Here is a 15,861-nt window from a genome sequence, read left to right as displayed (position 1 = left end):
GGCCTCTCTCCTGGAGGCGCTCAGTCAGACCCAGTGGTGACATGTGGCAAGAAGCTCCTAAGGGCGCGTCTTGCTTGGGCCTCTCTCCTGGAGACGCTCAGTCAGACCCAGTGTTGACACGTGACAAGACGCTCCTCGGGGCGCGTCTTGCTTGGGCTTCTCTCATGGAGGCCCTCAGTCAGACCCATTGTTGATATGTGGCAAGACGCTCCTCGGGGCGCGTCTTGCTTGGGCCTCTCTCCTGGAGGCGCTCATTCAGACCGAGTGCTGACATGTGGCAAGACACTCCTCGGGACGCGTCTTGCTTGGGCTTCTCTCCTGGAGGCCCTCAGTCAGACTCATTGTTGACATGTGGCAAGACGCTCCTCGGGGCCCGTCTTGCTTGGGCCTCTCTCCTGGAGGCACTCAGTCAGACCGAGTGGTGACATGTGGCAAGACGCTCCTCGGGGAGCGTCTTGCTTGGGCCTCTCTCCTGGAGGCGCTCAGTCAGACCGAGTGCTGACATGTGGCAAGACGCTCCTCGGGGCGCGTCTTGCTTGGGCTTCTCTCATGGAGGCCCTCAGTCAGACCCATTGTTGATATGTGGCAAGACGCTCCTTGGGGCGAGTCTTGCTTGGGCCTCTCTCCTGGAGGTGCTCAGTCAGACCCAGTGTTGACATGGTGCAAGACGCTCCTCGGGGCGCGTCTTGCTTAGGCTTCTCTCTTGGAGGCCCTCAGTCAGACTCATTGTTGACATGTGGCAAGACGCTCCTCGGGGCGCGTCTTGCTTGGGCTTCTCTCCTGGAGGCCCTCAGTCAGACCCATTGTTGACATGTGGCAAGACGCTCCTCGGGGCGCGTCTTGCTTGGGCCTCTCTCCTGGAGACGCTCAGTCAGACCCAGTGTTGACACGTGGCAAGACGCTCCTCGGGGCGCGTCTTGCTTGGGCCTCTCTCCTGGAGGCGCTCAGTCAGACCCAGTGGTGACATGTGGCAAGACGCTCCTCGGGGCGCGTCTTGCTTGGGCTTCTCTCATGGAGGCCCTCAGTCAGACCCATTGTTGATATGTGGCAAGACGCTCCTCGGGGCGCGTCTTGCTTGGGCCTCTCTCCTGGAGGCGCTCAGTCAGACCGAGTGCTGACATGTGGCAAGACGCTGCTCGGGGCGCGTCTTGCTTGGGCTTCTCCCCTGGAGGCCCTGAGTCAGACCCATTGTTTACATGTGGCAAGACGCTCCTTTGGGCGCATCTTGCTTGGGCTTCTCTCCTGGAGGCCCTCAGTCAGACCCATTGTTGACATGTGGCAAGACGCTCCTCGGGGCGCGTCTTGCTTGGGCCTCTCTCCTGGAGGCGCTCAGTCAGACCCAGTGCTTACATGTGGCAAGACGCTCCTCGGGGCGCGTCTTGCTTGGGCCTCTCTCCTTGAGGCGCTCAGTCAGACACAGTGGTGACATGTGGCAAGACGCTCTTCGGGGCGCGTCTTGCTTGAGCCTCTGTCCTGGAGATGCTCAGTCAGACCCAGTGTTGACACGTGACAAGACGCTCCTCGGGGAGCGTCTTGCTTGGGCTTCTCTCATGGAGGCCCTCAGTCAGACCCATTGTTGATATGTGGCAAGACGCTCCTCGGGGCGCGTCTTGCTTGGGCCTCTCTCCTGGAGGCGCTCAGTCAGACCGAGTGCTGACATGTGGCAAGACGCTCCTCGGGGCGAGTCTTGCTTGGGCTTCTCTCCTGGAGGCCCTCAGTCAGACCCATTGTTTACATGTGGCAAGACGCTCCTTGGGTTGCATCTTGCTTGGGGCTCTCTCCTGGAGGCCCTCTGTCAGCCCCAGTGTTGACATGTGTCAAGACGCTCCTCGGGGTGCGTCTTGCTTGGGCCTCTCTCCTGGAGGCGCTCAGTCAGACCGAGTGCTGACATGTGGCAAGACGCTCCTTGGGGCGCGTCTTGCTTGGGCTTCTCTCCTGGAGGCCCTCAGTCAGACCCATTGTTGACATGTGGCAAGACGCTCCTCGGGGCGCGTCTTGCTTGTGCTTCTCTCCTGGAGGCCCTCAGTCAGACCCATTGTTTACATGTGGCAAGACGCTCCTCAGGGCGTATCTTGCTTGGGCCTCTCTCCTGGAGGCCCTATGTCAGCCCCAGTGTTGACATGTGTCAAGACGCTCCTCGGGGCGCGTCTTGCTGGGGCCTCTCTCCTGGAGGCGCTCAGTCAGACCCAGTGCTTACATGTGGCAAGACGCTCCTCGGGGCGCGTCTTGCTGGGGCTTCTCTCCTGGAGGTGTTCAGTCAGACCGAGTGCTGACAAGTGGCAAGACGCTCCTCGGGGCGCGTCTTGCTTGGGCTTCTCTCCTGGAGGCGTTCAGTCAGACCGAGTGCTGACATGTGGTAAGACGCTCCTCGCGGCGCGTCTTGCTGGGGCTTCTCTCCTGGAGGCGCTCAGTCAGACCCAGTGCTTACATGTGGCAAGACGCTCCTCGGGGCGCTTCTTGATTGGGCCTCTCTCCTGGAGGCGCTCAGTCAGACCCAGTGGTGACATGTGGCAAGACGCTCCTCGGGGCGCGTTTTGCTTGGGCCTCTCTCCTGGAGACGCTCAGTCAGACCCAGTGTTGACACGTGGCAAGACGCTCCTCGGGGCGTGTCTTGCTTGGGCCTCTCTCCTGGAGGCGCTCAGTCAGACCCAGTGGTGACATGTGGCAAGACGCTCCTCGGGGCGCGTCTTGCTTGGGATTCTCTCATGGAGTCCCTCAGTCAGACCCATTGTTGATATGTGGCAAGACGCTCCTCGGGGCGCGTCTTGCTTGGGCCTCTCTCCTGGAGGCGCTCAGTCAGACCGTGTGCTGACATGTGGCAAGACGCTCCTCGCGGCGGGTCTTGCTTGGGCTTCTCTCCTGGAGGCCCTCAGTCAGACCCATTGTTTACATGTGGCACGACGCTCCTTTGGGCGCATCTTGCTTGGGCTTCTCTCCTGGAGGCCCTCAGTCAGACCCATTGTTGACATGTGGCAAGACGCTCCTCGGGGCGCGTCTTGCTTGGGCCTCTCTCCTGGAGGCGCTCAGTCAGACCCAGTGCTTACATGTGGCAAGACGCTCCTCGGGGCGCGTCTTGCTGGGGCTTCTCTCCTGGAGGCGTTCAGTCAGACCGAGTGCTGACATGTGGCAAGACGCTCCTCGGGACGCGTCTTGCTTGGGCTTCTCTCCTGGAGGCCCTCAGTCAGACCCATTGTTGACATGTGGCAAGACGCTCCTCGGGGCGCGTCTTGCTCGGGCCTCTCTCCTGGAGACGCTCAGTCAGAACTAGTGTTGACACGTGACAAGACGCTCCTCGGGGCGCGTCTTGCTTGGGCTTCTCTCATGGAGGCCCTCAGTCAGACCCATTGTTGATATGTGGCAAGACGCTCCTCGGGGCGCGTCTTGCTTGGGCCTCTCTCCTGGAGCCGCTCAGTCAGGCCGAGTGCTGACATGTGGCAAGACACTCCTCGGGACGCGTCTTGCTTGGGCTTCTCTCCTGGAGGCCCTCAGTCAGACCCATTGTTTACATGTGGCAAGACGCTCCTTTGGGCGCATCTTGCTTGGGCTTCTCTCCTGGAGGCCCTCAGTCAGACCCATTGTTGACATGTGGCAAGACGTTCCTCGGGGCGCGTCTTGCTTGGGCCTCTCTCCTGGAGGCGCTCAGTCAGACCCAGTGCTTACATGTGGCAAGACGCTCCTCGGGGCGCGTCTTGCTGGGGCTTCTCTCCTGGAGGCGTTCAGTCAGACCGAGTGCTGACATGTGGCAAGACGCTCCTCGGGACGCGTCTTGCTTGGGCTTCTCTCCTGGAGGCCCTCAGTCAGACCCATTGTTGACATGTGGCAAGACGCTCCTCGGGGCGCGTCTTGCTCGGGCCTCTCTCCTGGAGACGCTCAATCAGACCCAGTGTTGACACGTGACAAGACGCTCCTCGGGGCGCGTCTTGCTTGGGCTTCTCTCATGGAGGCCCTCAGTCAGACCCATTGTTGATATGTGGCAAGACGCTCCTCGGGGCGCGTCTTGCTTGGGCCTCTCTCCTGGAGGTGCTCAGTCAGGCCGAGTGCTGACATGTGGCAAGACACTCCTCGGGACGCGTCTTGCTTGGGCTTCTCTCCTGGAGGCCCTCAGTCAGACTCATTGCTGACATGTGGCAAGACGCTCCTCGGGGCGCGTCTTGCTTGGGCCTCTCTCCTGGAGGCGCTCAGTCAGACCCAGTGGTGACATGTGGCAAGAAGCTCCTCAGGGCGCGTCTTGCTTGGGCCTCTCTCCTGGAGACGCTCAGTCAGACCCAGTGTTGACACGTGACAAGACGCTCCTCGGGGCGCGTCTTGCTTGGGCTTCTCTCATGGAGGCCCTCAGTCAGACCCATTGTAGATATGTTGCAAGACGCTCCTCGGGGCGCCTCTTGCTTGGGCCTCTCTCCTGGAGGCACTCAGTCAGACCGAGTGGTGACATGTGGCAAGACGCTTCTCGGGGCGCTTCTTGCTTGGGCCTCTCTCCTGGAGACGCTCAGTCAGACCCAGTGTTGACACGTGACAAGACGCTCCTCGGGGCGCGTCTTGCTTGGGCTTCTCTCATGGAGGCCCTCAGTCAGACCCATTGTTGATATGTGGCAAGACGCTCCTCGGGGCGCGTCTTGCTTGGGCCTCTCTCCTGGAGGCGCTCAGTCAGACCGAGTGCTGACATGTGGCAAGACGCTCCTCGGGGCGCGTCTTGCTTGGGCTTCTCTCATGGAGGCCCTCAGTCAGACCCATTGTTGATATGTGGCAAGACGCTCCTCGGGGCGAGTCTTGCTTGGGCCTCTCTCCTGGAGGTGCTCAGTCAGACCCAGTGTTGACATGGTGCAAGACGCTCCTCGGGGCGCGTCTTGCTTAGGCTTCTCTCTTGGAGGCCCTCAGTCAGACCCATTGTTGACATGTGGCAAGACGCTCCTCGGGGCGCGTCTTGCTTGGGCCTCTCTCCTGGAGGCGCTCAGTCAGACCGAGTGCTGACATAAGGCAAGACGCTCCTCGGGGCGCGTCTTGCTGGGGCCTCTCTCCTGGAGGCGCTCAGTCAGACCCAGTGCTTACATGTGGCAAGACGCTCCTCGGGGCGCGTCTTGCTTGGGCCTCTCTCCTGGAGGCGCTCAGTCAGACCCAGTGACATGTGGCAAGACGCTCTTCGGGGCGCGTCTTGCTTGAGCCTCTCTCCTGGAGATGCTCAGTCAGACCCAGTGTTGACACGTGACAAGACGCTCCTCGGGGCGCGTCTTGCTTGGGCTTCTCTCATGGAGGCCCTCAGTCAGACCCATTGTTGATATGTTGCAAGACGCTCCTCGGGGCGCGTCTTGCTTGGGCCTCTCTCCTGGAGGCGCTCAGTCAGACCGAGTGATGACATGTGGCAAGACGCTCCTCGGGCGCGTCTTGCTTGGGCTTCTCTCCTGGAGGCCCTCAGTCAGACCCATTGTTGACATGTGGCAAGACGCTCCTCGGGGCGCGTCTTGCTTGTGCTTCTCTCCTGGAGGCCCTCAGTCAGACCCATTGTTTACATGTGGCAAGACGCTCCTCGGGGCGCATCTTGCTTGGGCCTCTCTCCTGGAGGCCCTCTGTCAGTCCCAGTGTTGACATGTGTCAAGACGCTCCTCGGGGCGCGTCTTGCTGGGGCCTCTCTCCTGGAGCCGCTCAGTCAGACCCAGTGCTGACATGTGGTAAGACGCTCCTCGGGGCGCGTCTTGCTGGGGCTTCTCTCATGGAGGCGCTCAGTCAGACCCAGTGCTTACATGTGGCAAGACGCTCCTCGGGGCGCGTCTTGCTTGGGCCTCTCTCCTGGAGGCGCTCAGTCAGACCCAGTGGTGACATGTGGCAAGACGCTCCTCGGGGCGCGTCTTGCTTGGGCCTCTCTCCTGGAGACGCTCAGTCAGACCCAGTGTTGACACGTGGCAAGACGCTCCTCGGGGTGCGTCTTGCTTGGGCCTCTCTCCTGGAGGCGCTCAGTCAGACCCAGTGGTGACATGTGGCAAGACGCTCCTCGGGGCGCGTCTTGCTTGGGCTTCTCTCATGGAGGCCCTCAGTCAGACCCATTGTTGATATGTGGCAAGGCCCTCCTCGGGGCGCGTCTTGCTTGGGCCTCTCTCCTGGAGGCGCTCAGTCAGACCGAGTGCTGACATGTGGCAAGACGCTGCTCGGGGCGCGTCTTGCTTGGGCTTCTCTCCTGGAGGCCCTGAGTCAGACCCATTGTTTACATGTGGCAAGACGCTCCTTTGGGCGCATCTTGCTTGGGCTTCTCTCCTGGAGGCCCTCAGTCAGACCCATTGTTGACATGTGGTAAGACGCTCCTCGGGGCGCGTCTTGCTGGGGCTTCTCTCATGGAGGCGCTCAGTCAGACCGAGTGCTGACATGTGGCAAGACGCTCCTCGGGGCGCGTCTTGCTTGGGCTTCTCTCCTGGAGGCCCTCAGTCAGACACATTGTTTACATGTGGCAAGACGCTCCTTGGGGCGCATCTTGCTTGGGCCTCTCTCCTGGAGGCCCTCTGTCAGCCCCTTTGTTGACATGTGTCAAGACGCTCCTCGGGGTGCGTCTTGCTTGGGCCTCTCTCCTGGAGGCGCTCAGTCAGACCGAGTGCTGACATGTGGCAAGACGCTCCTCGTGGCGCGTCTTGCTTGGGCTTCTCTCCTGGAGGCCCTCAGTCAGACCCATTGTTGACATGTGGCAAGACGCTCCTCGGGGCGCGTCTTGCTTGTGCTTCTCTCCTGGAGGCCCTCAGTCAGACCCATTGTTTACATGTGGCAAGACGCTCCTCGGGGCGCATCTTGCTTGGGCCTCTCTCCTGGAGGCCCTATGTCAGCCCCAGTGTTGACATGTGTCAAGACGCTCCTCGGGGCGCGTCTTGCTGGGGCCTCTCTCCTGGAGGCGCTCAGTCAGACCCAGTGCTTACATGTGGCAAGATGCTCCTCGGGGGGCGTCTTGATTGGGCCTCTCTCCTGGAGGCGCTCAGTCAGACCCAGTGGTGACATGTGGCAAGACGCTCCTCGGGGCGCGTCTTGCTTGGGCCTCTCTCCTGGAGACGCTCAGTCAGACCCAGTGTTGACACGTGGCAAGACGCTCCTCGGGGCGTGTCTTGCTTGGGCCTCTCTCCTGGAGGCGCTCAGTCAGACCCAGTGGTGACATGTGGCAAGACGCTCCTCGGGGCGCGTCTTGCTTGGGCTTCTCTCATGGAGGCCCTCAGTCAGACCCATTGTTGATATGTGGCAAGACGCTCCTCGGGGCGCGTCTTGCTTGGGCCTGTCTCCTGGAGGCGCTCAGTCAGACCGAGTGCTGACATGTGGCAAGACGCTCCTCGGGGCGCGTCTTGCTTGGGCTTCTCTCCTGGAGGCCCTCAGTCAGACCCATTGTTTACATGTGGCAAGACGCTCCTTTGGGCGCATCTTGCTTGGGCTTCTCTCCTGGAGGCCCTCAGTCAGACCCATTGTTGACATGTGGCAAGATGCTCCTCGGGGCGCGTCTTGATGGGGCTTCTCTCCTGGAGGCGTTCAGTCAGACCGAGTGCTGACATGTGGCAAGACGCTCCTCGGGACGCGTCTTGCTTGGGCTTCTCTCCTGGAGGCCCTCAGTCAGACCCATTGTTGACATGTGGCAAGACGCTCCTCGGGGCGCGTCTTGCTTGGGCCTCTCTCCTGGAGGCGCTCAGTCAGACCCAGTGGTGACATGTGGCAAGACGCTCCTCGGGGCGCGTCTTGCTTGGGTTTCTCTCCTGGAGGCCCTCAGTCAGACCCATTGTTGACATGTGGTAAGACGCTCCTCGGGGCGCGTCTTGCTTGGGCCTCTCTCCTGGAGGCGCTCAGTCAGACCGAGTGCTGACATAAGGCAAGACGCTCCTCGGGGCGCATCTTGCTGGGGCCTCTCTCCTGCAGGCGCTCAGTCAGACCCAGTGCTTACATGTGGCAAGACGCTCCTCGGGGCGCGTCTTGCTGGGGCTTCTCTCCTGAAGGCGCTCAGTCAGACCCAGTGCTTACATGTGGCAAGACGCTCCTCGGGGCGCGTCTTGATTGGGCCTCTCTCCTGGAGGCGCTCAGTCAGACCCAGTGGTGACATGTGGCAAGACGCTCCTCGGGGCGCGTCTTGCTTGGGCTTCTCTCATGGAGGCCCTCAGTCAGACCCATTGTTGATATGTGGCAAGACGCTCCTCGGGGCGAGTCTTGCTTGGGCCTCTCTCCTGGAGGTGCTCAGTCAGACCCAGTGTTGACATGGTGCAAGACGCTCCTCGGGGCGCGTCTTGCTTGGGCTTCTCTCTTGGAGGCCCTCAGTCAGACCCATTGTTGACATGTGGCAAGACGCTCCTCGGGGCGCATCTTGCTTGGGCCTCTCTCCTGGAGGCCCTCTGTCAGCCCCAGTGTTGACATGTGTCAAGATGCTCCTCGGGGTGCGTCTTGCTTGGGCCTCTCTCCTGGAGTCGCTCAGTCAGACCGAGTGCTGACATGTGGCAAGATGCTCCTCGGGGCGCGTCTTGCTTGGGCTTCTCTCATGGAGGCCCTCAGTCAGACCCATTGTTTATATGTGGCAAGACGCTCCTCGGGGCGATTCTTGCTTGGGCCTCTCTCCTGGAGGTGCTCAGTGAGACCCAGTGTTGAAATGGTGCAAGACGCTCCTCGGGGCGCGTCTTGCTTGGGCTTCTCTCTTGGAGGCCCTCAGTCAGACCCATTGTTTACATGTGGCAAGACGCTCCTCGGGGCGCATCTTGCTTGGGCCTCTCTCCTGGAGGCCCTCTGTCAGCCCCAGTGTTGACATGTGTCAAGACGCTCCCCGGGGTGCGTCTTGCTTGGGCCTCTCTCCTGGAGTCGCTCAGTCAGACCGAGTGCTGACATGTGGCAAGACGCTCCTCGGGGCGCGTCTTGCTTGGGCTTCTCTCCTGGAGGCCCTCAGTCAGACCCATTGTTGACATGTGGCAAGACGCTCCGCGGGGCGCGTCTTGCTTGGGCCTCTCTCCTGGAGGCGCTCAGTCAGACCGAGTGCTGACATAAGGCAAGACGCTCCTCGGGGCGCGTCTTGCTGGGGCCTCTCTCCTGGAGGCGCTCAGTCAGACCCAGTGCTTACATGTGGCAAGACGCTCCTCGGGGCGCGTCTTGCTTGGGCCTCTCTCCTGGAGGCGCTCAGTCAGACCCAGTGCTTACATGTGGCAAGACGCTCCTCGGGGCGCGTCTTGCCGGGGCTTCTCTCCTGGAGGCGCTCAGTCAGACCCAGTGCTTACATGTGGCAAGACGCTCCTCGGGGCGCGTCTTGCTGGGGCTGCTCTCCTGGAGGCGTTCAGTCAGACCGAGTGCTGACATGTGGCAAGACGCTCCTCGGGACGCGTCTTGCTTGGGCCTCTCTCCTGGAGGCGCTCAGTCAGACCCAGTGGTGACATGTGGCAAGACGCTCCTCGGGGCGCGTCTTGCTTGGGCCTCTCTCCTGGAGGCTCTCAGTCAGACCCATTGTTGACATGTGGCAAGACGCTCCTCGGGGCACGTCTTGCTTGAGGCTTCTCTCCTGGAGGCCCTCAGTCAGACCCATTGTTGACATGTGGCAAGACGCTCCTCGGGGCGCGTCTTGCTTGGGCCTCTCTCCTGGAGTCGCTCAGTCAGATCGAGTGCTGACATAAGGCAAGACGCTCCTCGGGACGCGTCTTGCTTGGGCCTCTCTCCTGGAGGTGCTCAGTCAGACCCAGTGGTGACATGTGGCAAGACGCTCCTCGGGGCGCGTCTTGCTTGGGCCTCTCTCCTGGAGACTCTCAGTCAGACCCAGTGTTGACACGTGACAAGACGCTCCTCGGGGCGCGTCTTGCTTGGGCTTCTCTCATGGAGGCCCTCAGTCAGACCCATTGTTGATATGTGGCAAGACGCTCCTCGGGGCGCGTCTTGCTTGGGCCTCTCTCCTGGAGGCGCTCAGTCAGACCGAGTGCTGACATGTGGCAAGACGCTCCTCGGGGCGCGTCTTGCTTGGGCTTCTCTCCTGAAGGCCCTCAGTCAGACCCATTGTTTACATGTGGCAAGACGCTCCTCTGGGCGCATCTTGCTTGGGCCTCTCTCCTGGAGTTCCTCTGTCAGCCCCAGTGTTGACATGTGTCAAGACGCTCCTCGGGGTGCGTCTTGCTTGGGCCTCTCTCCTGGAGGCGCTCAGTCAGACCGAGTGCTGACATGTGGCAAGACGCTCCTCGGGGCGCGTCTTGCTTGGGCTTCTCTCCTGGAGGCCCTCAGTCAGACCCATTGTTGACATGTGGCAAGACACTCCTCGGGACGCGTCTTGCTTGGGCTTCTCTCCTGGAGGCCCTCAGTCAGACTCATTGTTGACATGTGGCAAGACACTCCTCGGGACGCGTCTTGCTTGGGCCTCTCTCCTGGAGGCGCTCAGTCAGACCGAGTGCTGACATAAGGCAAGACGCTCCTCGGGGCGCGTCTTGCTGGGGCCTCTCTCCTGGAGGCGCTCAGTCAGACCCAGTGTTGACACGTGACAAGACGCTCCTCGGGGCGCGTCTTGCTTGGGCTTCTCTCATGGAGGCCCTCAGTCAGACCCATTGTTGATATGTGGCAAGACGCTCCTCGGGGCGCGTCTTGCTGGGGCCTCTCTCCTGGAGGCGCTCAGTCAGACCCAGTGCTTACATGTGGCAAGACGCTCCTCGGGGCGCGTCTTGCTGGGGCTTCTCTCCTGGAGGCGTTCAGTCAGACCGAGTGCTGACATGTGGCAAGACACTCCTCGGGACGCGTCTTGCTTGGGCTTCTCTCCTGGAGGCCCTCAGTCAGACTCATTGTTGACATGTGGCAAGACGCTCCTTGGGGCGCATCTTGCTTGGGCCTCTCTCCCGGAGGCCCTCTTTCAGCCCCTTTGTTGACATGTGTCAAGACGCTCCTCGGGGTGCGTCTTGCTTGGGCCTCTCTCCTGGAGGCGCTCAGTCAGACCGAGTGCTGACATGTGGCAAGACGCTCCTCGGGGCGCGTCTTGCTTGGGCTTCTCTCCTGGAGGCCCTCAGTCAGACCCATTGTTGACATGTGGCAAGACGCTCCTCGGGGCGCGTCTTGCTTGTGCTTCTCTCCTGGAGGCCCTCAGTCAGACCCATTGTTTACATGTGGCAAGACGCTCCTCGGGGCGCATCTTGCTTGGGCCTCTCTCCTGGAGGCCCTATGTCAGCCCCAGTGTTGACATGTGTCAAGACGCTCCTCGGGGCGCGTCTTGCTGGGGCCTCTCTCCTGGAGGCGCTCAGTCAGACCCAGTGCTTACATGTGGCAAGATGCTCCTCGGGGCGCGTCTTGATTGGGCCTCTCTCCTGGAGGCGCTCAGTCAGACCCAGTGGTGACATGTGGCAAGACGCTCCTCGGGGCGCGTCTTGCTTGGGCCTCTCTCCTGGAGACGCTCAGTCAGACCCAGTGTTGACACGTGGCAAGACGCTCCTCGGGGCGTGTCTTGCTTGGGCCTCTCTCCTGGAGGCGCTCAGTCAGACCCAGTGGTGACATGTGGCAAGACGCTCCTTGGGGCGCGTCTTGCTTGTGCTTCTCTCCTGGAGGCCCTCAGTCAGACCCATTGTTTACATGTGGCAAGACGCTCCTCGGGGCGCATCTTGCTTGGGCCTCTCTCCTGGAGGCCCTATGTCAGCCCCAGTGTTGACATGTGTCAAGACGCTCCTCGGGGCGCGTCTTGCTGGGGCCTCTCTCCTGGAGGCGCTCAGTCAGACCCAGTGTTTACATGTGGCAAGATGCTCCTCGGGGCGCGTCTTGATTGGGCCTCTCTCCTGGAGGCGCTCAGTCAGACCCAGTGGTGACATGTGGCAAGACGCTCCTCGGGGCGCGTCTTGCTTGGGCCTCTCTCCTGGAGACGCTCAGTCAGACCCAGTGTTGACACGTGGCAAGACGCTCCTCGGGGCGTGTCTTGCTTGGGCCTCTCTCCTGGAGGCGCTCAGTCAGACCCAGTGGTGACATGTGGCAAGACGCTCCTCGGGGCGCGTCTTGCTTGGGCTTCTCTCATGGAGGCCCTCAGTCAGACCCATTGTTGATATGTGGCAAGACGCTCCTCGGGGCGCGTCTTGCTTGGGCCTGTCTCCTGGAGGCGCTCAGTCAGACCGAGTGCTGACATGTGGCAAGACGCTCCTCGGGGCGCGTCTTGCTTGGGCTTCTCTCATGGAGGCCCTCAGTCAGACCCATTGTTTACATGTGGCAAGACGCTCCTTTGGGCGCATCTTGCTTGGGCTTCTCTCCTGGAGGCCCTCAGTCAGACCCATTGTTGACATGTGGCAAGATGCTCCTCGGGACGCGTCTTGCTGGGGCTTCTCTCCTGGAGGCGTTCAGTCAGACCGAGTGCTGACATGTGGCAAGACGCTCCTCGGGACGCGTCTTGCTTGGGCTTCTCTCCTGGAGGCCCTCAGTCAGACCCATTGTTGACATGTGGCAAGACGCTCCTCGGGGCGCGTCTTGCTTGGGCCTCTCTCCTGGAGGCGCTCAGTCAGACCCAGTGGTGACATGTGGCAAGACGCTCCTCGGGGCGCGTCTTGCTTGGGTTTCTCTCCTGGAGGCCCTCAGTCAGACCCATTGTTGACATGTGGCAAGACGCTCCTCGGGGCGCGTCTTGCTTGGGCCTCTCTCCTGGAGGCGCTCAGTCAGACCGAGTGCTGACATAAGGCAAGACGCTCCTCGGGGCGCATCTTGCTGGGGCCTCTCTCCTGCAGGCGCTCAGTCAGACCCAGTGCTTACATGTGGCAAGACGCTCCTCGGGGCGCGTCTTGCTGGGGCTTCTCTCCTGAAGGCGCTCAGTCAGACCCAGTGCTTACATGTGGCAAGACGCTCCTCGGGGCGCGTCTTGATTGGGCCTCTCTCCTGGAGGCGCTCAGTCAGACCCAGTGGTGACATGTGGCAAGACGCTCCTCGGGGCGCGTCTTGCTTGGGCTTCTCTCATGGAGGCCCTCAGTCAGACCCATTGTTGATATGTGGCAAGACGCTCCTCGGGGCGAGTCTTGCTTGGGCCTCTCTCCTGGAGGTGCTCAGTCAGACCCAGTGTTGACATGGTGCAAGACGCTCCTCGGGGCGCGTCTTGCTTGGGCTTCTCTCTTGGAGGCCCTCAGTCAGACCCATTGTTGACATGTGGCAAGACGCTCCTCGGGGCGCATCTTGCTTGGGCCTCTCTCCTGGAGGCCCTCTGTCAGCCCCAGTGTTGACATGTGTCAAGATGCTCCTCGGGGTGCGTCTTGCTTGGGCCTCTCTCCTGGAGTCGCTCAGTCAGACCGAGTGCTGACATGTGGCAAGATGCTCCTCGGGGCGCGTCTTGCTTGGGCTTCTCTCATGGAGGCCCTCAGTCAGACCCATTGTTTATATGTGGCAAGACGCTCCTCGGGGCGATTCTTGCTTGGGCCTCTCTCCTGGAGGTGCTCAGTCAGACCCAGTGTTGACATGGTGCAAGACGCTCCTCGGGGCGCGTCTTGCTTGGGCTTCTCTCTTGGAGGCCCTCAGTCAGACCCATTGTTTACATGTGGCAAGACGCTCCTCGGGGCGCATCTTGCTTGGGCCTCTCTCCTGGAGGCCCTCTGTCAGCCCCAGTGTTGACATGTGTCAAGACGCTCCCCGGGGTGCGTCTTGCTTGGGCCTCTCTCCTGGAGTCGCTCAGTCAGACCGAGTGCTGACATGTGGCAAGACGCTCCTCGGGGCGCGTCTTGCTTGGGCTTCTCTCCTGGAGGCCCTCAGTCAGACCCATTGTTGACATGTGGCAAGACGCTCCGCGGGGCGCGTCTTGCTTGGGCCTCTCTCCTGGAGGCGCTCAGTCAGACCGAGTGCTGACATAAGGCAAGACGCTCCTCGGGGCGCGTCTTGCTGGGGCCTCTCTCCTGGAGGCGCTCAGTCAGACCCAGTGCTTACATGTGGCAAGACGCTCCTCGGGGCGCGTCTTGCTTGGGCCTCTCTCCTGGAGGCGCTCAGTCAGACCCAGTGCTTACATGTGGCAAGACGCTCCTCGGGGCGCGTCTTGCCGGGGCTTCTCTCCTGGAGGCGCTCAGTCAGACCCAGTGCTTACATGTGGCAAGACGCTCCTCGGGGCGCGTCTTGCTGGGGCTGCTCTACTGGAGGCGTTCAGTCAGACCGAGTGCTGACATGTGGCAAGACGCTCCTCGGGACGCGTCTTGCTTGGGCCTCTCTCCTGGAGGCGCTCAGTCAGACCCAGTGGTGACATGTGGCAAGACGCTCCTCGGGGCGCGTCTTGCTTGGGCCTCTCTCCTGGAGGCTCTCAGTCAGACCCATTGTTGACATGTGGCAAGACGCTCCTCGGGGCACGTCTTGCTTGAGGCTTCTCTCCTGGAGGCCCTCAGTCAGACCCATTGTTGACATGTGGCAAGACGCTCCTCGGGGCGCGTCTTGCTTGGGCCTCTCTCCTGGAGTCGCTCAGTCAGATCGAGTGCTGACATAAGGCAAGACGCTCCTCGGGACGCGTCTTGCTTGGGCCTCTCTCCTGGAGGTGCTCAGTCAGACCCAGTGGTGACATGTGGCAAGACGCTCCTCGGGGCGCGTCTTGCTTGGGCCTCTCTCCTGGAGACTCTCAGTCAGACCCAGTGTTGACACGTGACAAGACGCTCCTCGGGGCGCGTCTTGCTTGGGCTTCTCTCATGGAGGCCCTCAGTCAGACCCATTGTTGATATGTGGCAAGACGCTCCTCGGGGCGCGTCTTGCTTGGGCCTCTCTCCTGGAGGCGCTCAGTCAGACCGAGTGCTGACATGTGGCAAGACGCTCCTCGGGGCGCGTCTTGCTTGGGCTTCTCTCCTGAAGGCCCTCAGTCAGACCCATTGTTTACATGTGGCAAGACGCTCCTCTGGGCGCATCTTGCTTGGGCCTCTCTCCTGGAGTTCCTCTGTCAGCCCCAGTGTTGACATGTGTCAAGACGCTCCTCGGGGTGCGTCTTGCTTGGGCCTCTCTCCTGGAGGCGCTCAGTCAGACCGAGTGCTGACATGTGGCAAGACGCTCCTCGGGGCGCGTCTTGCTTGGGCTTCTCTCCTGGAGGCCCTCAGTCAGACCCATTGTTGACATGTGGCAAGACACTCCTCGGGACGCGTCTTGCTTGGGCTTCTCTCCTGGAGGCCCTCAGTCAGACTCATTGTTGACATGTGGCAAGACACTCCTCGGGACGCGTCTTGCTTGGGCCTCTCTCCTGGAGGCGCTCAGTCAGACCGAGTGCTGACATAAGGCAAGACGCTCCTCGGGGCGCGTCTTGCTGGGGCCTCTCTCCTGGAGGCGCTCAGTCAGACCCAGTGTTGACACGTGACAAGACGCTCCTCGGGGCGCGTCTTGCTTGGGCTTCTCTCATGGAGGCCCTCAGTCAGACCCATTGTTGATATGTGGCAAGACGCTCCTCGGGGCGCGTCTTGCTGGGGCCTCTCTCCTGGAGGCGCTCAGTCAGACCCAGTGCTTACATGTGGCAAGACGCTCCTCGGGGCGCGTCTTGCTGGGGCTTCTCTCCTGGAGGCGTTCAGTCAGACCGAGTGCTGACATGTGGCAAGACACTCCTCGGGACGCGTCTTGCTTGGGCTTCTCTCCTGGAGGCCCTCAGTCATAACTCATTGTTGACATGTGGCAAGACGCTCCTTGGGGCGCATCTTGCTTGGGCCTCTCTCCTGGAGGCCCTCTGTCAGCCCCTTTGTTGACATGTGTCAAGACGCTCCTCGGGGTGGGTCTTGCTTGGGCCTCTCTCCTGGAGGCGCTCAGTCAGACCGAGTGCTGACATGTGGCAAGACGCTCCTCGGGGCGCGTCTTGCTTGGGCTTCTCTCCTGGAGGCCCTCAGTCAGACCCATTGTTGACATGTGGCAAGACGCTCCTCGGGGCGCGTCTTGCTTGTGCTTCTCTCCTGGAGGCCCTCAGTCAGACCCATTGTTTACATGTGGCAAGACGCTCCTCGGGGCGCATCTTGCTTG

This window comes from Nothobranchius furzeri, chromosome 15, assembly GCF_043380555.1.
Source record: "Nothobranchius furzeri strain GRZ-AD chromosome 15, NfurGRZ-RIMD1, whole genome shotgun sequence".
In the NCBI taxonomy this organism is placed as follows: Eukaryota; Metazoa; Chordata; class Actinopteri; order Cyprinodontiformes; family Nothobranchiidae; genus Nothobranchius; species Nothobranchius furzeri.
This window is presented reverse-complemented; position numbering follows the sequence as displayed.